We start from the raw sequence: 22,620 nt of genomic DNA, 5'->3' as shown, positions 1-22,620 counted from the left end.
CATATATATTTGCATGTGATTGATTAATTTCTTTCTGTTCCACTAGATTTTAAATTCCACAAGGAGAAGGACAGTGTCTGTTTTTTGCTCACCCGTGACCGTGTTTCCCAAGAACCAACACAGTCTATGACTTGATGATTGTTAAATAGATAACTAAATAATAAATAAAATTTTAGTGACTGAGGGAATTAATAAATAAACATGTGCTTATTTGACAGGGAGTCATGGCTCAAGGCAGCCTGATCTACAGGTATCAGAGGAAAACAGCACGTGACAGAGCACTAGGCTGAGACCTCTTGCCTCTTGCAAGAAGATAGAGACTCATTTTTGAAATATTTACTTAGGAACGTGTTTCGTTATTCTAAGATGCTTCCCTAAATAGATGTCTAGAACTGAAACTGGGAGTCACGTAATGTAACCGGACAAAAAAATTTAAGGCAAATTGGTTTCTATCTAGGCAAAAATAAACAGACTAGAAGTTATAATACAGTGTTCATGGATCTTCTAGAACAAAGAGGAGAGAGTGGAGTAGGCGAGGCATATGTATAAGATGAGCTTGTATAATCTAATGTGAACTTCCTTTGGCCACTTGGTGCTTGAATGATTTTGGCTTTGGACCAAAGGCACGTGCCTCTCCAGGAACCACTTTCCTCCGATTTGTGCATCTCCGGGGTTAATTGCCTTCAAGGATGGTTGAGTTGAGCCCCCTGTACAGATGGGACCACCACGGAAAGTCGATGAGCATAATTACTAGGCCAGCGGCAACAAATACATGCTTTTCCCAAACCCTTCCTTCATCCAGTGTATACATGCTGCTCCATAAATGAAAACCATTCTTAGCTGGGGCCGGGAATCCATCATTTCTCACCACAGCTGGCAAAGACAAACACTCACCTCTCAAGCTACCTCTGTGCCTTGGTGCCCAAACAACCAGTCTAGGTCCTGTCTGTCGCTGTTTCTAACCTCCCTGGTCAATCCTTCAGGAGCAGAGTGGGAGGGGTGAGAGGAGAGCAGAGGTGGGGTCGGGTGGGGAAGAGGGACAGAGCGTCAGTGACCTTTGATGGTGTGGTTCAAAGATTGCAGGGTTTCAAGTCAGACACAACTAAGTTCAGGTCATGGCCGATCTGGTGGCAATTTCTCATTCTCATTCTCATCTGTGAAGTGAGTATCGTAAGATTTGCCTTACCGGATCAGCGTAAGCATCGAATATGTAAAGTGGCCAGCACTGATAACGTGCACGCTGTTGGGACCCGTTAAGGTTTGTTTATTTCCCCTTTTCTTCATCTCTCCTTTAGGAAGTAGCGTAGTGCAGAAGATGAGTGTTAGTTTCGCAGCAAAGGTGAGATCCTGGCTTGGCCATGGATGTGCTGTGTGGTTTTGCACAGGTAGCTTAACCTCTCAGAGCCTCTCTTTCCTCATTTGTAAATGAATGAGGGCCAGGGAGGGCTCAGCTCACAGATAGAGCCTCATAGAAGCTAAAGCATACACCGTGCCTGGTGCAGAGTTGAGGGGTGAATTCGTTACGTGCTAATTTCCTCTTCCATGTTTTATTGTGAATTGATGGAGTGATTCAAAGTTATTTGCCCATCTAGGGGTGACTGAGTTATGAAATGTGTGCATACGCAAGCGTGCATACACACACACACACACGCACACACACACACACACACACGGAAGGAAATGTGAGCTCAGGAATAGCCTACAGAATATTAACTGAGATGTCTGCTTTCACAGCCTGTCTGCGCCACGGGCTGTTTGTGGAGCCTGCTCACGTTGGTATGCCAACAGTGTACCAACATCGCGTCTCGGTACAAGTCGGGTCCCCTCTGCCGGGGAAGCTCTTGGCTCTGTCTGAACCACAAGGCTTCCAAGACGTCTTGATAACAAAATTCTCTCTCTGTTATTTCAGGAAGTGTAGTTCCTTTAATTTCATTTATAAAATGACCATTAAAAGGAAGCTTAAAACTCACATCCCAGGCTAACCCCAAGGATGTTTTTCTACATTTGTCCACAGAAGAGGTAAAATGTTCTCTTTCTAGACGTGTTCTTAGCACCACGTTTTTCTGGAACAGGGGAAGGGCTGAGTGTCCTGAAGAGATAGGTGCCTTCCTCTAGCATTGCTAGTTCTCCGGAAGCTCCCAATGCATCTGTTTTTCACTGCTTTTATGTGAAAGCAGAGAGAGGGGAAAGGGTTTCGCCAAACTTCTGCCTGCCCTAAAAGTGCGTTTAAATAAACCCTGGGCTTTGGAGCCAGACGCACCTGCACTTAGAGTCTCGCTCTGCTATGCACTTGCCATGAGCAGATGCCTTAATCTTTGTGAACCTCAGTTTTGTCATCTGTAGGGTGGGGGAGAGAGGAGAGTTACCACTTCATGAGGTCGTTAGGAGGATTAAACATCATGATGTAGGCTCGGCATATATCTAGCATGGAACGGTGTAGCCATTTGGCAATGTTCCTCCCTCCTTACCCCCATTTTCTTTATTTTTTTTTTTCTGATTTGGCATTTTTATTTTGTTTTCTAAAAGTTTTCAATTATAGTTGACATTCAATATTATTTTATATTAGTTTCATGTGTATGGTACAGTGGTTAGATATCCCTCTCATTTTTTTTAGAGTCCATTCTAAGGTGAGTTAATTAGGTATAATAATGCGAAGCTCCCTCAAACGGGAAATGATTCTAGATGGCCACCTAGCCTAAGAGGACAGCAGGTTTCCAGGTTACTTTGGGCAGCACTTTCGGGGCCTCAGGCAGGACCTACTTGACCAGGCAGGGCAAGGCATGCCAGAAAGTCGTATTTGCATATGCCCAGACACAGGTCCCAGGGGGCCTCTCACTTGCTCACTAGGTCACACCTTCCCACCCATCCTTTCTCATTATAGTTATTTTGCAGTTGTGGTCATTGGGAATGAGACTTCCTTTTTTCCCACGGTATAATTGACATCATCTGGGCACTGAGGGCTTCCTGGTGTGGAACTGGGTGTTTGCTGACTGCCTGAGGTTTAAGCAGTGCACAATGATTAGTCAAATGATGCTTTCTTCAGGCTATTTCATGTCCAATGCCCAGGCTCAGCGCCTTCATTTGTGACTTCTGACAATCATTTGAACTTCCTGAGTCTCAGTTTCCTCATCTACCAAATAAGGGGGTCAGGCCCATCTCAGCATTTTCCAAAATGTCTATGGAATCCTGGTTTGGGAGAATGTTACAGGTGTCACGTGAACAAAGAGTTATGTGATCAGATAAGTGTGTGTGGGCAACAGGAAGTCAGGAGAAGATAAAGATTTCTTTACTGTAGGGATTCTCTTTGTGAAATGTAAATCTTCAAGAGAAGGATATAAAATTTCCGAATTTATTGTATTGCGTTTTTCTTACAAACAGAACATTCTGTTAGACATGAAAGGTGAAGAAGTGTAGTGGGTAAGGACGCAGGCTTGGGAGTTGCTTTGCCTGAATACAAGCCTTACCTTTGCCACTAACTAGTTGTATTACTTATTTATGGCTGTGTAACAAATTACCACCAAACTACTGGCTGAAAACAACACATATTTCAGTTCCCATGAGTCGGGAATCTGGGAGAACTCAGCCGGGTCACTGCTGCAGTATCTCCCACCAGGCTGCAATCAAGGTGTCAGTCAGCCAGGGTTGCGATCTCGGCTGAAGTCTTGACTAGGGAAGGATGTACTTCTAAGACTATGAGTTGTTGGCAGGATTGAGTTCCCTGCAGGCTCTTGGCTGGAGGCTGCCCTCAGTTTCTTGCTATGTGGTCCTCTCCAGCATGGCAACCTGCTTCCTCAAATCCAGCAAGGAAACAAGTGCTAGCAAGACAGAAATCGCAATCTTATGTAGTCTAATCACAGAAGTGACAGACCGTTACCTTTGTCATATTCTCTTGGTTAGAAGCAGTCACTTGGCCATCCCACAGCTCAAAGGGAGAGACTATCCAAGGGCAAGAATATCAGGGCACAGGGGTCATTGGGGGCCATCTGAGAGTCAGCCTGTCACATGAATTGTGACTTTGGATGATAACTTAATTCTGTGCCTTAGTCTTCTCATCTGTAAAATTGGGATGACAATGATATTATCTTCCTTAGAATGTTTTGATTAAATAAGTTAACATATAAAAAAAAAGTGTCTAGCAGATCTCAGGCACTATGCAAATATTTATTTATTTTTATTGCTAAGACCAGTGTCTGGCACATAGAAACAGAACAGTAAATATTGGCTGAATGAATGAATCAGGAATGGATATAACACCCTTTGGGAAAGGTTTTCCTTTTAGCCATGCTGCAAGGGTTAGAGGCAATGAGCCATGTGAAGCCCCTGGCAGAGTCTCTGGCACATCTAGGTTCCCAGTCAATGCTAGTTCCCCTCTCCCCTTCCAGGTTTGTATGTCCAGTCTAAGATTTAAAGTCCCAGAGACGTGAAGCCCAGTTCTCCCTCTGTTCATCTTCTCCCTCTCCCTGTCTTTCTCTCTTCATCCTACACCAAGAGTAGGTAATTTTCTCGGTCCAGTGGCTGGTACGGTGCCATGAGCAGTTAAATGCTTCATAGGGGCTCTGGATGAGGCTGGCAATGACAATTAAGTGAACTTGAGGGCCCTGAGCAGCAATGGAAATGAGGTGAATGAGGGGAAAAGAGAATAAAGGTCTAAAGAACTGGGAAAAAAGAGACAGAAAAGACCACTTTGAGGAGCAATGCATTTTTTCCTCAACGTACCTGAGTTTGAGGTGTTTTAATACTCGCTCTTAAAATCTTAAAACACTGCCCTAGTTTTTCCTTCCATCTTAGCTGCTCTTTGGTCACTAATTCAAAGCAGGTATTCCTTCCCAGTCTTCTCCTCTGCAAATATCTGCACGGCAACTACTTCTAGAGAATTAAAATTGATTTGCTTTGCAACTTTCATGATACTTCTCGAGTTAATAAACACAGCCAACATCTGCCTGGTGCCCTATATTTGCAAAGTGCCTCCATAAACATTATCCTTTTTGAACGTCGGCGAAGTGGGTATTGTAATTGTTTTCATTTTGTGGTGGAGAGAAAACTAGGGCTCACTGAAATGAAGCGGCTTTGAGCAGATGTTAGCATGGGAGCCTATACCACAACATCCAGCTCCAAGCCAATGCATTTATCCACTCTGCCACCCATAAGTGGGGGATATTAATGGGAAGTTATTCATAAGTTGTGGAAAATGAACCCAGGTCCCTATGTAGCAACATCACCTGTTGGTTTCCACTGGAAGAACAGCGAGCAGCTTCTGTTTTGGGGAAGAGTTCTCAGACTCTTTCTACCATGCTTTCGAGTCTTACAGGACCCCTTTCTATTTTGAGTCACCTTCCTTCACGCAGCAGAGGAACAGTTGAGAGCTGGCAGGGGAAAGGGAGAGGCTGCATGGAACAATGTCCTTGGCTTGTCGGGAAGGCTCTTTGACATCTGCTGAAGTCTCTCTCCCATGTTGGCTATCCTCTCCAGAGCAGGCTCATTGCTGTGATGCCAGCCACCGGGTGGAATGTCCAGGGACTCAAGCCACTCCTCCTCCCTCAGTGCCCAGAAAAGGGTGACAGAACAGCCCCTGAATACGTTTCTCTTTGCTGTCTGGGAGAGGCCCGTCTTGAACACAGTTTTCTCTCAAAGATGTGCTGGATCCCGGGACCTGGTTGGACCTCTTCCCTGTGCCCGTATTGCTTTAGTCCCCATGGTTTTCAACCAGGAGTCATTTTGTCCATGTCCTACCCTCCTGGAGATATTTGGCAATGTCTGAAAATGGTTTGGGTTGTCACAGCTTGGAAGAAGGGAGGGCTAGTTACTGGCACCTAGTGGCTAGAGGTCAAGGATGCTGCCAATTACCCTGTAGGTCATCCCGCCACAACAAAGAATTATTCAACCACAAATATCAGCAGAGCCGAGGCTGAGAAATCCTGCGTAGCCGTATTTTTTTAGGAGGTCCAATGGGACTGGGGGTCCAGGTGGAAGCAGAAGGCAACAGCATGGTGGTCGTTGCTGTCTCCCCAGGATTCTCTTTCAGGGTGGGCTAAGACTGCTCAGTAGGTAATTGTCTGCAGGGCACCCCATCACTCCCCGCCCCCTCCACTTAACTATCTCTCTTCTCTGTTTTAACTGTTTGAAACTAGTACTGTTTTACAGGACAGAATCATCTTGCCCACGCTTTTGGCCATGGCCTTGATGGCTCTGGTTGGGAATTCATGTGTTACTGTTTGGAGGGAGTCATATCTATATTTTTTACAGCAACACAACCCATTTTACCTTTATAGTAATTGTTTTGGAATAAGAAGTAATCATCCAAGACTGACCAACTTGCTTTACTAAGCACTCCTTTCTCACTCCTGGCAAATTGCTTTGAGAATTGAACAAAGCCCGGCTCAATCATGCAGGATATCCATTCCAAAGGATGCCGGGGAAGTAAATCTCTGTTAAGCCAGCCCCAGTCATGCCTCCTCCTCCTTCTTCCCAGGGATCGAATGGTGAGCATGTACTTCATTCCGGATGCCTCTCGTCTTGGGCATGGGCGCCTTAAGCCCGGGGCTTGACCGGGGGCATTTGCAATGCTCATGGGACTGTACAGGACACTTGTAGCAATAGCCCATTCTGTTAAAGAGCTTTTGGCCCTTGGGGCTAATGTCAGAGTCGGCACTTTCCACGTGGCTGTTGAAATTAATTTATGGCAGTTTTTCCCTGTTGTAGGTTCTGCGGAATGTTAAATAGGTATTGCATGAAAAAGTAGTCAAATGAGTTTGGAGAACCCAGGCTTTTTTACCACAAGAACTTCTCAAAGCCTTTAAATTGTTAACAAGCTGTGTGCATTATCATGAGGAGGATATAGCACGAGGTATTCCCCGAATATATTTGATCTCAGAACTCAATTTTATGGAGTATCTCTCATAATTATTATTGATCTGCAGAACAAGATTTTGGAATATTAGAAAAGGATTAGATCTCCTCTCCTTTTTCCCCCTCCCCTCTCCTCCTCTGCTCACTCTCTCTCTCTCCCTCTCTCTCTCCGCCCCCCCTTCTCTCTCTCTACCTCCCTCCCTCCCTCCCCCCACCACACACCACACTACACTCTCAGTTGGAGGGGGAAATATGCCTCTGGAAAATGTGATGAGTTTTTTCTTGTCTTGAGTTCCCTTAGATCAATATGATCCAAGATCATTGTTCTGGAGAAGTCTTTTTTTTCATTCATGTAAATGGTGTTTTGCAAGGCGAATGGCAACACCACAGGCTCTGTCGCCTTAAGATCTGGAAAGTTCTGTGCCTTCTCCCTGTAGCGAATAATCACCGCCTCCTTCCCCAAGCTAATTTCTGCTCACTGATTGTTCAGGGCTCAGATTAAACATCACCTCCCTGGAAAACCTCTTTCCTACTCTCCTCCCGAGGATTCTGGGACCACATCCTGTGGGGCTCAGCTACTTATGAGCTGCATAATCTTGTTGGTTCAGTTTTCAACATAAGATCGAGATGTGTTAATGATCATTTCCTTGGTAATCATTTCACAAGGTATATGTCTATCATGTTGTACATTTTAAACATATACAATTATATTTTCCAATTATTATTTATTCCTCAGTAAAGCTGAGAAAAAATTAAAACAAATAAAATAGATCAAGAGATGGCCTATACGTATTATTTCTGTGTGTACTTAGCATTAGTATTTGAACTCCAAGAAGAGGATGGTGATTACTTGGTGCTTGTAGACTAGGAATGGTTGACAAACCCAGTTTATGAGCAGAGAGATCTTACCGCTGGCCACACAGGGATCTTCACAGAGCCCTGTGCTGTGTATAGCTCTGCCTCCCACAGGGTGAGGAAAGAGCACTGGAACGGGAGTCAGGAGCCTAGGGCTCCACACTAAATTTTGAATACCCTCTCAAGGCCTGAGGTCTGTGATTATGCAAGTGATTAAGCTGTAACACACTGACTTCCCAAGTGAATTATTTCCATTTCTGTGATCTCCCACAAATACTATTACAGAGACTGCTGCTGCCTTGGCTGTTAATTATATAACTGGGAGTGGAACAAATATAGCACCAACTAACATTACTGCAGCACCATCACGCTTATGAATCAAGTCTCAGCGCAGCCTATTGTCTTAGGATGGTGCTGAAACCACAATCATGCTGTTCATTCTCTTATTTCTTCAACAGATACTGAGTTTGACCTGAGCCATGCTCCATCCATGCTGGCTGTGGGGGAATTCAGAAATGAGTAAGATAGGGCCCTTACCCCGAGGACATCATCCTCTGTTTCTCCAAACCAGAAACTTCAGCGCCTCCCCCCACTGCAGTTTTAGTCTGCAGCCAGGTACGTCACCTCTTGAATGCATTCACGTTCCATCGCTGCCATTATTACTATAGTTCGTCCACGTTACCTCTTTGCCTCAGTGGTGCAGCACCTTTCTTTACAGGTGAAGAAATTTAGAGGGCTCTTTCTCTTCCTCTCCCCAGGCCCTGACCTTGGCTTTCAGAGAAAGGAACATTTGCCATCACACCTCTCTGCCTGGGAAAGTGGTATAGTGTAAGCTCTATTCTTCTCTCTGCCCTCTCATTTTTTCCTCTTCCTCTAAACCAGAGGACTGGTTTTGTCATGTTTTACTGGTGGGCAGGGTTCCTGGCATCTCTCCTCTGTCTTTTTCACATTTTGGCCTCAGAACTCTGTTCTCACGCCATGCCTGACCAGGTGGGATGTCCTTATGGCCCTGTGGTTTCTAATATCTAAATATGGGGAGGCAGCAGGAGGCCTCCACTTTGGCCTCAGTCTAATTCATGTTTGTCCTTCTAGTTTTATCAGAGAACTCTTCTTTTGGGGGGCTAAGCTGGCCACCAATGAGTCCAATACTCTAATTCTTCTTGTGGGTCCTTGGTGGCTGGTCAGCTAGAGGGGAAGAAGGGTTGATGTCAGCATTCTGGCTCCGGCCCTACCCCAGACCACTAAATTTAGAGGGCAGAAGGTAAGGGCTCTTTCACGGTCATGAGACTTTTGGCAGGTGTGGGACTTAAACTGTGTTCTCCTGACTCCTTGCCCAGTGCTCTTTCCTCCACATCTCTCTCTCCTCAAATGAGCAGAGCTCACCAGTCATGCTCCTCTGCTCAATAAAAAGAAGATATGATCGTGAAGACACAATGATAAAAAATGGACTCTGGACCAGACACTTGAATATCTGAATATCTAATCTCCCCGTACATCTCAATTCTTTCACCTGGAGAAAGGGTCAATAAATGATACCTTCCTCACGGTGTCATGATGGGCATGAATAAGATAGTCCACTTAAAGTGCATAGCAAATGCCTGGAACAGAGTAGTTCAATAAATGTTACCTATCTTTATTTAATATCAAATAAAACAATAAAAAGACTTTCAAGACAGAAAAATACGTGTCAAGAAAAGGAAAACAGAATTCAGCCGATGTAGAGTACTAGTGAGGTGTTTTCCTAATGAATAGTGAGTATATCACCTAGCTTTTGAGGAATATGAAATTCACCTGGGCATTGTAATTGTTCCCTGCTGGCCATGTAGCCCAGGCTGAATACTCTCAGTATATACATCTAGAACACCAATAATATCTATAAATAGAAAGAAACCATAAACGAGAGTCATTAAGTTCTTACTGACTGCTGAAAAGTCAATTAGAAAAAAAAAAACAGAGCTGAATATTTGTGTAAACCTCAATCTTTTTGATGCTTTTCAATTAGCAGAGCCCATTTTTCATGTGAAAAATTAATAGCTGTCATGTGCCACCTGGCTATAGAACTAAGTGACAAATTTGTTTTAATGACCAATGTCATATCTCTGGATTTAGCTAGGCATGACTAGTTACAGGCCATCTGGGGTGGGAGGAGGCAAAAGGGAAGGGACTGGCCTTTAGGGAGAACTCTGATGTGCCAGACGCTACGATAGGCTCAGGATACACACCATCCATTGAATTTCCTCTGTGGCCTGGTGAAGCTGTTATTCTCTTCATTTTCTAGATGAGATTCAGAGAGGTGAATGAACTTGCCCAAGGTCACACAGGAGATGTGCAGGGCAGTTGATTCTACAGTCTGTGTCTCTTCTCACTCTGTAGAGGGGGAGAGGCATAGCAGGAAGGTAGGAGGTGTCTGGTAAGTTCTGGCAGGCAGCCTGAAGCAGGGGTGGGGCTGGAGTGAGGTGATGGGGTTTGAAGTGGGTAGAGTCCAGCTGCAGGAACTCTGGTCTAGGAGATACTCAGGATTTTTTTTAGCATGGAGGTCTCTCTCTGAATAATGGAACATCTGTCACCAGATGGGCTCCCACCTCTGGGAGAGGGACAGCAAGAGCCAGGCAGAAGCCAGAAAGTGTGTCTGTTTGAGGAGAGACCTGAGTTAGCAGGTACTCAGTAAACATTCAGTAAGACCATTGAGCAGTTTATGAAAACAAGGCATTGGAGGCAGGCACAAGGGTCAAGGTCCATCTCTGATCCTGAGTCCCGTGAGGTAGGAACAGCAAGGCAGTCTTGGTGTTGAGTCCACAATTTCAATCTAGGGCCTTTCCAGGGGGTGAGAGAGGCACGGAGCCTGCACGCAGGATCAGAAGACTCAGCCTGGGCACCCCTGGAGCAAGGGTCCAGAGCCAGGACCCAGGCAGGGCCCAGCATCCATGATGGCGGCCTTTATTGTGCGACAGGCCCCTTTACGTGAGAATCTTTAATCCTGAAAAAAACATCAGGAGAAAGGCACCACTATCCTTTTTTGTAGGTGAAGAAGCAGAGGTTAGAAGTGAGGTAAGTTGCTTAAGGGCACACAGGCGCCAGCTGGCAGAATACAGATGCAAATCCAAAGACCGGAGTGTGTTCCACCCACCTGCTTTATGCTGCCTCCCTGCGGTCTCTGCTCAAAAGAGATATCACTTTCTGTCCACTCCTTCCTCCCTGCCTGCATGTGCAAAAATGGCATTCTAACCTGGGCTGCAGAGGACCTCTTGTCTGTAGGGACTTCCTAGACTGAGGGTGGGGCCACTGGACATGACACTTGCAGCTTATCCTCCATTTTGGTCATGCACGAATGAACAAGAGAAGAAAAAGCCTGCCAAAGCGATCCTTTATGTGAAAGATCTTTTCATTTTAAAGAGTATTTCTTTTAAGGCACAGGGATCAGCCTGTGGAATCCCAGCCACGGTGGGCCTCTCTTTCAGGGAAGAGGTGGCAGGGCAAGAACTCGGTCAGCAGGATTCCTCGCAGCAGCAGGCTCCTCTCAGGAGTTTCACTGACTGGCTTGAACTTGACTTTGAACCTGGTGGTAGATAGAGGTGTTAAGGGTTTTTTTTTGTTTGTTTGTTTTTTTCCCCATAGCTCTCTCTTTCCATCTGGTTTCCTTGTCTATTTATAACGACTGAGGTTTGTAATTATATTTCATTTGCCTTTTTGTAGTCTGATGACTGTTATTTTTGTTGTTGCTGTTTCTTCCAGTGGTTCGAATATTCTTCAGTGCACACTCACCAGGCTCCTGGATGTCACACTCTTCTTTCAGACATTTCTAGAGAGATAGTATTTGTTCTAGCTCTGGCTTTGCTGACCAACTATTAAAAGTTTATTTTCTCTGTCTCTGTCTCCTTACAGCATTATCTATCACCAAGTCATTCATCCATCAATTAAGCCATCCATCTAATTATACACCTGCTCTTCCATGCAAACCATAGCTCTGAATTAGCAAAGGTTAAGATGCTTGGCTGGGATAACCCTTGTGGACCACTCACGCTTTCCCACAGTCACTGCAAGCAAAGAGAGTTAAAAGAAAAAGGGGGAAATTCAGTTAATCTCAAACCTGGTCTGAATTTATAACTTTTCTTTCTTCTTTTAAAATGTTGTCTTTTTGTCTATGTTGGAGACAGTGAAGAAGGAAGATGAGACTTAGGTTGACTGGGGTTTTAGATGCTATATCTAGAGGACAGATTTGTAAGGATGGAGAAGGGAGAGTGGCCACCCAAAAGTCCTGAGATAAGATAGTCCCAGGCAGGAGTTGCTCTGATGACCACTGTTCCAGCTCCTTCTTACTGCCCTCAGGGCAGGTCTCTGGGTCTTGCTTCCTAGATCCCAGGTGAGGAGTTGGGAACCATTACGCCTCCATGATGGGCTTGTCCCTGGTTTCTCCTATAGCTCCTAGATTATCCATTTCTGACTCTATGATGCATAGCCTGGGAATGGGAAGGTCCTGGACTCCTCTCCAGGGACCAGTCTACCTCTCATTGTGGTCTTGGAAGAAGAAGGCAGGACAAGCTGCTGGTGCCCCAGGAGCTTCATTTCTTAGCTTCTCTTCGTTCTCCCAGAATATTCTGAGTTGAATGAAACAGTGTGATTTCATCCTTATATTTCCATTAACATGTGAAACTGGATTTTATACAACAGCTATTAAAAAACATCCTTAAATATTTGAATTCTCCAGACAGTTCTGCTGAATTTCGAGACCCATATTGATGAGTTTTTCGAGTGTAATATCAAAAAATAAAGTTTTATGTTGTCATTTTCTGCAGTAACAAAGTGTATCTCTTTATAATATGTTGTTTAAGGTTGTAAACTGTCCTTTCTTGAAAGGGATCATTTTAAGAGTGGAGATTTTGAAGTCAGATCCCTCGGGTTCAAATCCTGACTTCGCCACTAATTTGCTATGTTACCATGGGCGAATTTCTAAACCTCTTCATGCCTCAGGTTCTCTGTTTGTGAAATTTAAAAATAGTACTAGTAATTACTCTGGATTGACTAGTGATGCTGCCCTCCTTCTAGGCTACCTTCCTGTATCACAGAGCCTGGAAAGCTAAAACCCACATTTTCCAGGTGCTCTTGCACTTAGGATTCATGATACAGTGTGGGATTTGCTAGTTAGAGACACCTGCATGCAATGCGGAAGGTCAAGAGGAGGCGTAGACCTTCCAGACTCTTCTGCTAGCGAGCAAGGGCATAAGAATGAGAGGTTTTACAGCAATGTTCCAGTGTCCTGTCCTCAGTTTCCTGGGACCAGTGGCGATTATGGGGACAGCTATGGGGGCAGAGGATGCTTGATTCTGGTTTCTGATCACTGGCTCACAGCAATGGGGCTGTGCTGTGGACTCAGTGGTTCTAGTGCCATCTCCCAAAGCTGACCAGTTCTTATCATTCTGGAAATCAGTCCTGGGCACCCAGACAAGGGCCTTCTCGTTCAGCTCTTCCAATGAGTTTGCAGCACCTAATTTCCTTTATGAAACCCCTTCCTGCTTAAAAGACCCAAAGTTGTCCCAGTTTCTTGTACTGAACCCCAAATGATTCAAGCACATCCTGGGACTGTTGTGAGAATTCAGGGAGGTCATGAAAGTACTAAATAGCAGGGCCTGGCACAAGGTTATCATAGTCAGTGCTTAATAAACATCAGTTATTATCACTGTACCATTATCGTATTCCAGATGTTTATCCTTCCTGTCCCTGGGGAAGCAGCTGAAATGATAAATAGGCTTTATGCTCTAAAAGATCTTACAGCCCAGAGGACTTAAATTAGATTAGTTTCATGAACTGATTTCAATGATCAACATTTGGTCAATGTTCAATCAATGATCAATGTTGTTCTTTAAGAAAAAAATACTCTATTCCTTTTTCTGAAAAATGAAAACTTGGCCAACCAACATCATCAGTCACCTCGTTTGTTTTTTTTTTTTATGTGTGAGTACCGAAGCCTGGGAATCACTGTCCTAGATGCATCCCAGGCCTCTGATGTCATAGCCTCGTTCTCAGAGGCCAGGTCTCCTGATGCGGGGAGCAGACCACGAGTTTCAGGACCCTGGAGAAGCCAGAGAGCACAGCTCCTTCTTCTGTTACCTGCACTTGGCCCAGTGACTGGCAGGAGCAGGCCTCAGGGAAATAAGATGAATGAATAAACAACTGGTGCCTTGCTTGATACTGTTTTCCCACGTTTGCATTTAGGCTAGCATTTTTTTTTTTAAATAATTTTTTATTTTTTAGTTATAGTTGGCATACGATGCTATATTAGTTTCAGGTGTACAATGTAGTGATTAGACATCTATATAACTCACTAAGCGATCACCCCAGTAAATTTAATGCTCTTCTAATGCCATACATAGTTATTACAACATTATTGGCTATATTCCTTATGCTATACCTTCTATTTCCATGACTATTTTTAACTGCCAATTTGTACTTCTTAATCCCCTTCCCCTTTTTTCACTGATCCTCTCAACCCACCTCTGGTCAGGTAACCCTCAAAACATTCTCTGTATTTATGAGTTTGTTTGTTTATTTTGTTCTTTAGATTCTACATATATGTGCACTCATATGGCGTTTGTCTTCCTCTCTCTGACTTACTCCACTCAGCACACTACCCTCTAGGTCCGTCATGCAATATCTTTTCTCCTTCCCTTACTTTTAGTCTGTGAGTGTCTTTTACTCTGAAGTGAGTCTCTTGTGGGCAGCGTATGTAAGGATCTTGTTTTCTCATCCATTCGGTCACCTTCTCTATTGATTAGAGGACTCAATTTCTTTTCTTGAAGTAGTTGTTAATAGATATGTAGTTATTGCCATTCTTTATTCATATTTTTGCAACATATTTTTTCTTCCTCTTAAAGAAGTCCCTCCAACACTTCCTGTAATGCTGGCTTGGTGATGATGAATTCCTTTAGCTTTTTCTTGTCTGGGAAGCTTTTTATCTGTCCTTTGATTCTAAATGATAGCTTTACCTGATAAAGTAATCTTGGTTGTAGTTTTTTTTTTTTTAACACCTACAGCACCTGGTATTCCTAAGTGGTTCCCTCTAAGTACTAACCGAGCCCTGTTTAGCTTCCAAGATCAGACAAGATTGGGCACATTAAGGGTGGCATGGCCATGTACTAATCTTGGTTGTAGATACTGATCTTTCTTCACTTTGAATATTTTGAGCCAAGCCCTTCTGGCCCGAAAAGTTTCTTTTGAGAAATCAGCTGCCAATCTCATGGGAGCTCCCTTATCGGTAACTAACTCCTTTTCTCTTGCTGCTTTTAAGATTCTCTTTGTATTTAACCTTTGGCATTTTAATTATGATGTGTATTGGTGTTAGCCGGCTTCTTTAGGTTCATCTTTTTTGGGACTCTCTGAGCTTCCTGGAGTTGTGTGTCTATTTCCATCACCGGGCTAGGGAAGTTTTCTATCATTATTTCTTCAAATAGATTTTCAACTTCTTGCTTTTCTTCTCCTTCTAGTACTCCTATGATGCAAATGTTACGTTTGATGTTATCCCACAGGCTCTTTATATTATCTTCATTATTTTGGATTCTTTCTTCTTGTTGCCATTCAAATTGGGTGTCCTCTGCTACCCCATCCTCTATATCAGTGATTCGATCCTCCACTTCCTCTGTTCTGTTGATTCCTTCTAATATACTCTTCGTCTCAGATATTGTATTCTTCATTTCTGACTTTTTCCCTTTTATAATTTCCATCTCTGATTTTATGGTTTGTTTTTTTTTAAAAAAATCTCTTCATTAGAGTTTTCACTGAGTTCATCTACTCTTTTCCTAAGTTCCTTGAGCATCATCATACCTAGTTTTTTGAACCCTGCATCTGGTATATTGCTTGTCCATTTTGGTGAATTCTTTTTCTGGAGCTTTGTTCTGTTCTTTCAAGTGGGTCATGTTTCTTTGTCTCCCCATTTGGCTGCCTCCATGTGTCTGTTTAGTACTTTCATGACCTCCCTGAATTCTCGCAGCAGTCCCAGGATGTGCTTGAATTATTTGTGCAGGGCCTGGCACAAGGTTATCATAGTCAGTGCTTAATAAACATCAGTTATTATCACCATACCATGATCGTATTCTAAATGTTTATCCTTCCTGTCCCACCCTTCTTTGCTTTTAATTAATTTATTTTTTAAACCAAACTTTTGGAGAAAATGAAATTGTTATTCGATGAGACAGTATGTGTGTAATGGTTAGGAACATGGACTCTGGGGTCTGCTCTATGGCCTGTCCATTTAGAAGCTATGTCCTCTCAGGCGAATTCTTAACCTCTCTGTGTCTCAGCTTCCTTAACTGTGAGACAAGGATAACAACACCCATCTCCTAGGGTTGTTGAACTAGTGCAGATAAAGTGCTGAGGACAGAGACTGCACTTAGAGAGTACCCAGTCTCTGCTAGCTATTGTTACTGATGGCAAACCCTGTGGCAGCCCTATGTTATGAGGCCGTACATCTCCTTAAATCCCACAAGTACCCTATGAGCTAGGAGGTGTTAGCTCATTTCACAGATAAGGAAAGGGAGACTCAGGGATTTGGGAACTCGCTCAAGGCCATATAATAAGTGGTGGAGCCAAGATCTGAACCTTGCACTTTCAGCTAAAAAGCCCAAGGTCTTTTTATCTTCAGGAGTTCTTAATTTGGAATCCAAGAATACCTAGTGGATTATTTGTAGGTTTCACTGGGTTTGGGAACCCTTTTTTCAAAATCAGGTGTTCGTGTTTTTGGGGACAGGGTCCATTGCTTTCTTTAGATCCGCAGAATGAATCATTGCTTTGTGCTGACTTTCTTATAAGATAGAAAAATTGTTTAATTAAATCCAAGTATATGAAACTGCCATTGCCGAGATCATGCAAATAATTGGGCTCTAATGCAGCTGGATTCCTAGAATTAATAATTCCATGTTCATACTCTGTGCACACCACATTAGTGCCTCTAGCGCCATTTTGGCCCCAGTGGTTCTGGGAAGTCTGAGTTAGAAAGGTGGGATGACCCAGAAAGCCTGCAGTAAGCCCCTGGAGGTAGACCCAGGGTCCTTCACTCCCAGCTCTGTCTCTACCTCCCAGGGCTCTATCTCCCTTGCTTGCAAAGCAAGGGAGTTACCTAAATGGTCTTCAAGTCTCCCCTGAACTTCTGTGGGTCATTTTGCTTATGTCTTTCTTATCTAAAGTAAAGACGATGATCAAGACTCTCCTTCATTAATCAAAATATGAGCACAATTTGGGTAGATGGAAACACAACCAGTCAGTCATTCATTTACTACATTTGAGGATGAGCTAAGCTCAGCAGGAGCCTCACGTATCACTCTTCTTCTCCTTTCCCTGCTATATCTACCACTGAGGACTGAAAGAGGCCATAGAGGTAGCTTTCATGCTCCTGAGCAAACTGAGACCCAAAGATGGGGAGTGTGTTACATAAGATCACATGGCTAGTAAGTGGCTGGATCGAATCCAAGTTTCCAGACTCCAAATCTAATATCTGTTTACAAAGCCAAAGTAGTACACAAAGAGATTGTGCGGTGCTCTCGGGACTACCAAAATGTGACAAATCTGTGGGCTTATGGGATCCTAGGAAACATTTCTGGGAATGATGTGCTCCCCTGTCCCAGTGCCTCATCGTGGGAATGGCTTTCCACTCACCGGAGAAGAGGAGGCAAGGATGAAAGGGGATTATTGGCCCCAAGGTATGTGCTGCTGGCCTGGGCAAGTGTCCACGCCCTCAGCCCCTTGGGGCTCTGACAGAAGTCTGGCCATAGTTGAGAGCACATTTCCAGACTGCCAGCCTTCTTTTTCCCTAGGGCTATGGGACTTTTAAATGGAATTGGACGTAGCCTTTCATGTCTTATTGCCAGGTGGCAGATCCCAGAGATAAGGGGAAAAAGACACTATGAGGAGCTTCCCTTCTGTCCCTGGGACTGTTCTCAGGGCCTCCCCTTCCAGCTTTGGATGTTCCGGATGAGAAGCTGGGGGGCTAGACAGCACGCTGGGACCATCCGTCAGCACTGCATTGCTTGGCCACCTCACCCACAGCTCAGAGTGGGAATAGGTCCAACTACCTGACTCTGGGTTCTGCAGTGGTCAGAACCAGGGCCGGTCCATGTTCCACTTGGGCTGGAGGATGTCTGCATTACATCAGGCACTGGACAGTGGCTTGATTTCTTTCATCCTCCTCAGTGACTTTGCAGCTGCTAGACAGAGCAATGTATGGGCACTAATAGACTTTCTGCTTATGGACACTAATAGACTTAGAGCATTATTCCCCAGAGGTTTATCTCGGATCACTTTGGTTATTCTCGCTCTGTTCTGAACAGTCACCACACAGTGGATGGGCACCTACTAGGTACCTGTGAAATAGACTCAGGCAGTGCCAGTTGCTTTAGTTGAACACAAAGGAGAGAGTGGTTAATTTTGCTTCTGTATACTAGCAAAAGCTTTCCAGGGCTAATGATTTTGTTTTCTTTATCTTTTTTGCTAAGCTTTGATGTTTCCCAAGGAATTCTTGGTGTTAAAAATGCATTTCCAGGTAGAGGGAACAGCCTAAATAAAGGCATGAGCTTATTCAGAGGAGAGGTCTCGTATGTCATGTGAGGGATCTTAGGCTTTATTCTTTAGTTATAGGGAGCTAGAAAAAGATTTTAAGTGAGAGTTAGAAAGGTTGGCTCTGTTTTTAAGAAAATTCAGTCACTTTGGTGGTTGTTATAGACTAAATGTTTGTGTCTCCTCAAATTCATATGTTAAAATCTAATCCCAAGTGTGAGGATATTTGGAGGTGGGCCTTTGGGAAATGATTAGGTAATCTCAAGAATAGGATTAGCGTCCTTATAAAAGAGACTCCAGAAAGTTCTCACCCTTTCAGCCATGAGCAGACAGAGTGAGAAGACAACCATCCATGAACCAGGAAGTTAGTTCTCACTAGGACGTGACCATACTGTCACCTCGATCTTGGACTTTCAGCTTCCAGAACAGTGAGAAATAAATTTCTGTTGTTTACGAGCCACTTTGTTATAGCAGCCTGCATTGACTAAGACAGTGGCTGTGTTGGCAGTAGATTGTAGAAAAGAGACCAGAGGGAGAGGATCACTCCTGCATCTGTAACACTTTCCTGGATGATCTGTGATGATTATTTAGGGTTACCTCTTTGGAATGAATCAACCAACCAGCTGCCCATCCACCCACCCATCAATTAACTAACCAATCCACCACCCCAACTTCATAGGGATTCTAGATAGCCAAGATTTTACTCTCCTTGGGCTTGTTAGAGGAAGTAAGGATTAAACACGGAACTTCAAATTGCCTCTGGGATTCTTTGGCTAAACTGAATGTAGGCTGTGGCCAGATGCAGAAACTTCCTGAAGTTCTTTGGAAATAACAGGCAAATACATCGATTTATTACTTTCTCTTTGCTATAAAAACAGGATCAGTTGAAAGAACTTTGGGTTCAGATAGTGTGAATCATGAATTTAAATCCTGTCTCTGCTACTCACTGACTATATACCACAGGTTAGTTCCTTTGTCTTTCTGACCCTCAGTTTGCCTAACTGCAAAATGGAGATGATGATATCTAACGCAGAGGATGAAGTGACAGGTGTGCGTAAGGTACTTACTGCCGGATCGGGTGGGAACTCTCCAACATGGACCATGTCTGTTGAGAGGAAGCAGGAATTTTACCAGAGTGACTTCTCAGTGTGAGAGTATCCCTAGGCCTGGCCTTCCAGGCCCACTTGCCATTCACTTATTCCTTCAGTACATGTGACAGAACATCCATGACAAGCTAGGTGCAGAAAGAGGAGCTGGGACAACACGGTGTGTAAGAGCCAGCAGCCGCCCTCAGGGCACTCACAGATTTGTGCCAGCAGCAGGATGGGCTTTCTCTCCTAATTCTGTTCCTCCCTGGTTGGTTGTTAGCACTCCTTCTTCCTCCTCGGTGGGAACTGCTGCCGCGAGGGGCAGCATCCCTGGGGGCACGCTGGTGGCAGGGGATTAAGAATCAGCCAGGAGACACACAGCTGATCACCTGTGGACCCAGGAGAATTCAGCTGCTGAGTTCCTTGTCTCTCCAATTATGGATTCCCTGTCCCTCTTCTTTGTGCGGCCCAGAAATTTTCTTAAAATTGAAGTATAATTGGCATATAACATTATATTAGTTTCAGGTGTGCAGCACAACAATTTGACATTTATATATGTTGTGAAATGATCACTACAATAAGTCTAGTTAACATCAGTCACCAGCATAGTTACACAATTTTTTCTTTCTTTCCCTTTTTTTTTTTTTTTTTTTTTTTTTTGCAATGAGAACTTTTTTTTTAAAATACCTACAGCACCTGGTTTTCCTAGGTGGTCTCCCGTCCAAGTACTAACCAGGCCCGACCCTCCTTAGCTTCCAAGATCAGGCGAGATCAGGCATGTTCAGGGTGCCATGGTCATAGATGTGATGAGAACTTTTAAGACCTGTTCTGAGAAACTTTCAAGTATGCAAAGCAGTGTAACTATAGTTTCCATGCTGTATATTACATCTTCATGACTTATTTATCTTAAAACTGGAAATTAGTACCTTTTTGACCGTCTTTCACCCATTTCACCCACCCTCCACGTCCACCCGCACCTCTGGCAACCACCAATCCGTCTTCTGCATCTGTGAGCTTGGTTTGTTTGTTTAGATTCCACATATAAGTTAGATCATACAGTATTTGTCTTCTTCTGTCTGACTTACTTCACTTAGCATGATGTCTTCAAGGTCCATCCATTTTGTGCAAATGGAAAGATTTTCTTCTTTGTTATGGCCGAATAACAGTACATTCTATATAATATACACCTCACTTTCTTTATCCCTTTCACCTGTCGATGGACTTTTAGGTTGTTTCTATATTTTGGCTACTGTAAATAATGCTGCAATGAACATGACAGTGCATATATCTTAATTTTCTTTGGATGAATACCCAGAAGTGAAATGGTTGAAACATGTAGTAGTTTTATATTTTTAATGTAAAAAAATAAAACTCATAGTTAACTAAACTTAAAAAAATCTGCCTGTTTATCCATCCATCCGTTATAATAATGGCTAATTGTGCGCAACGGTTTCCCATGTGCCAGGTACTGTGCTGAGTATTTCAGAGTTGAGTTTTCACGGTAACACTGAGAGGGAGATGCCACTATTACTTCTGTTTTGAAGACAAGAAAATGAAATCTGCAGAGGTTAAGTACCTTGCCCAAGGAAGGAGCCAGCCAGGAACCCCTGCAGCTCGGCACCAGGGCCCAGGCCCTGAACCACGGGAAGCCATGCGGCTTCTCTGCTTTTGGGAGGTGCCTGTAGTGACTTGCCTCACACACTGATGCTGGCTGTTTCTGAGTGCTAGGTTTGAGGTGATTTCTGACGGTCTTCTTTAAAGTCTTTGGAGTGTTTTAATTTTTAAATGATGTGCATATATCCTTTTTGTAATAATGAAATTAAAGAGCTCGTCGCATATCATTCCCAGAGCATTTGATTTGCAGGGATTTTTTTTTTCCTGGCCAGACAAAGGAAAGAGCTTTGAGAGTCAGTGAGTGGAAGCGACTTTGTGATCATCATTTTCTGGTGCTCCTTAGAGGCTGATTGGCAATTGGGTCCCCTCAATGCCTACCAGGGATGCTCCAATGCCCCATGCTCTCTCTGCCACCAGATGGCAGTAGAAGCACATTGATGGACCAGCCTGCAGCCTCTGTGAAAGGAACATTTGAGCATGGGTCTCCCAACTACAGAGAATCCGCTCCATGCACAGTGGGAGCTAGGGGCTTTGAGAGAGAGAGAGAGATCCCAAACCTGATGTCCCCTGCTGACCCAAACCTCAGGCAGCCGGGCAGTCGTATTAAGATGCTTCCATTCAGTAACCCACAGCTCTCCCCAGAACAGGGCTGCATTATTCAATTTGCTCTGATGAAAAAGATATAGAGACAAAATAACATAGAGGAGGTTTCCAGGCATGGAATGAGTTCCAGGGAGCCTGGAGACTGGGTTATTTGTAAGATGTAGTGTTATTTATCCTGTGGCTTGTGTAGATTCTGTTTTGCCCCATGGTCTTCCATGTGCAGAGGCTACAAGGCCATCCCAGGACAGGATGCTGGCAGCTTCATCGAGGGCTTTCCAGGTGAGTGGCTGGATAAGACAACTTAAATGGAGGACCAGGTTTTAGACCTTTGTTGCCAAGAACAAGACTAGGCCCTGGGCCCTTTGGTGAAACTGAGGGTGTATACAGGTGGCTGGGGAGGAAAACTTGGAGTGGGAGTGGGGCAGAACATTTCTACCTCCTGAGATGCCCAACAGGGACTGGATCCAGGTGTGGGCACTTGGGGCAGGATTCCTGTATCAGTGAATGCAAGGTGTTAGGACAGATGCAACTTCAGATCTCAGCGGCTTAATGTTCAAAATGGGTGATCTTGACCAGTGGGTAGGTAGCTCTTTTCCAAGTGGTGACTCGGGGACCCAGGCTCCTTCCTTGTGGCTTCGTCATTTTCAATATGTGGTTTCTAAGGACTCTTAGAAGAAAGGGAAAGCTCATGGAAGAGCATTCATGGGAGGCTTTATAGGCCAGGCCTAGGGGTGTGAGACATTGTTTCCACCTCCATCTCATTGGTTAGAAATGAGTTGCATGGCCATACCTAACTGCAAAGGAGGCTAGGCGGTGCAGTCTAGTGTGTGCCCAGGAGGACAAGGAAATGGGTATAACTAGCCAGTCTCTATCCCAAGACTTATTATTGGAGTAGTTAGACTATAGGGTTTATTTCCAAGACATAATCGGATTTGTATGCAGAGATACATATGCATGAAGATGTTCATTGCTCTATTATTATGAAAGTCAATATTTAGGATCAGTTTAAATATTTAGCAATAAAAGATTAAAATATTTATGGTCTATTCACACAAAGGAATTCTGTGCTGTCGCT

General features: G+C 44.0%; 1 pseudogene; it reads right to left on the bottom strand.

Moving 5' to 3' along the window:
- Positions 1-20,012: 20,012 nt before the first annotated feature.
- On the bottom strand, positions 20,013-20,131 carry LOC118604084 (annotated as a pseudogene).
- Positions 20,132-22,620: the final 2,489 nt, after the last annotated feature.

The sequence above is a fragment of the Rousettus aegyptiacus genome, unplaced genomic scaffold (genome assembly GCF_014176215.1).
Source record: "Rousettus aegyptiacus isolate mRouAeg1 unplaced genomic scaffold, mRouAeg1.p scaffold_m13_p_6, whole genome shotgun sequence".
In the NCBI taxonomy this organism is placed as follows: Eukaryota; Metazoa; Chordata; class Mammalia; order Chiroptera; family Pteropodidae; genus Rousettus; species Rousettus aegyptiacus.
The sequence above is the reverse complement of the archived record's forward strand: the minus strand, read 5'-3'. Positions and strand labels throughout refer to the sequence as shown.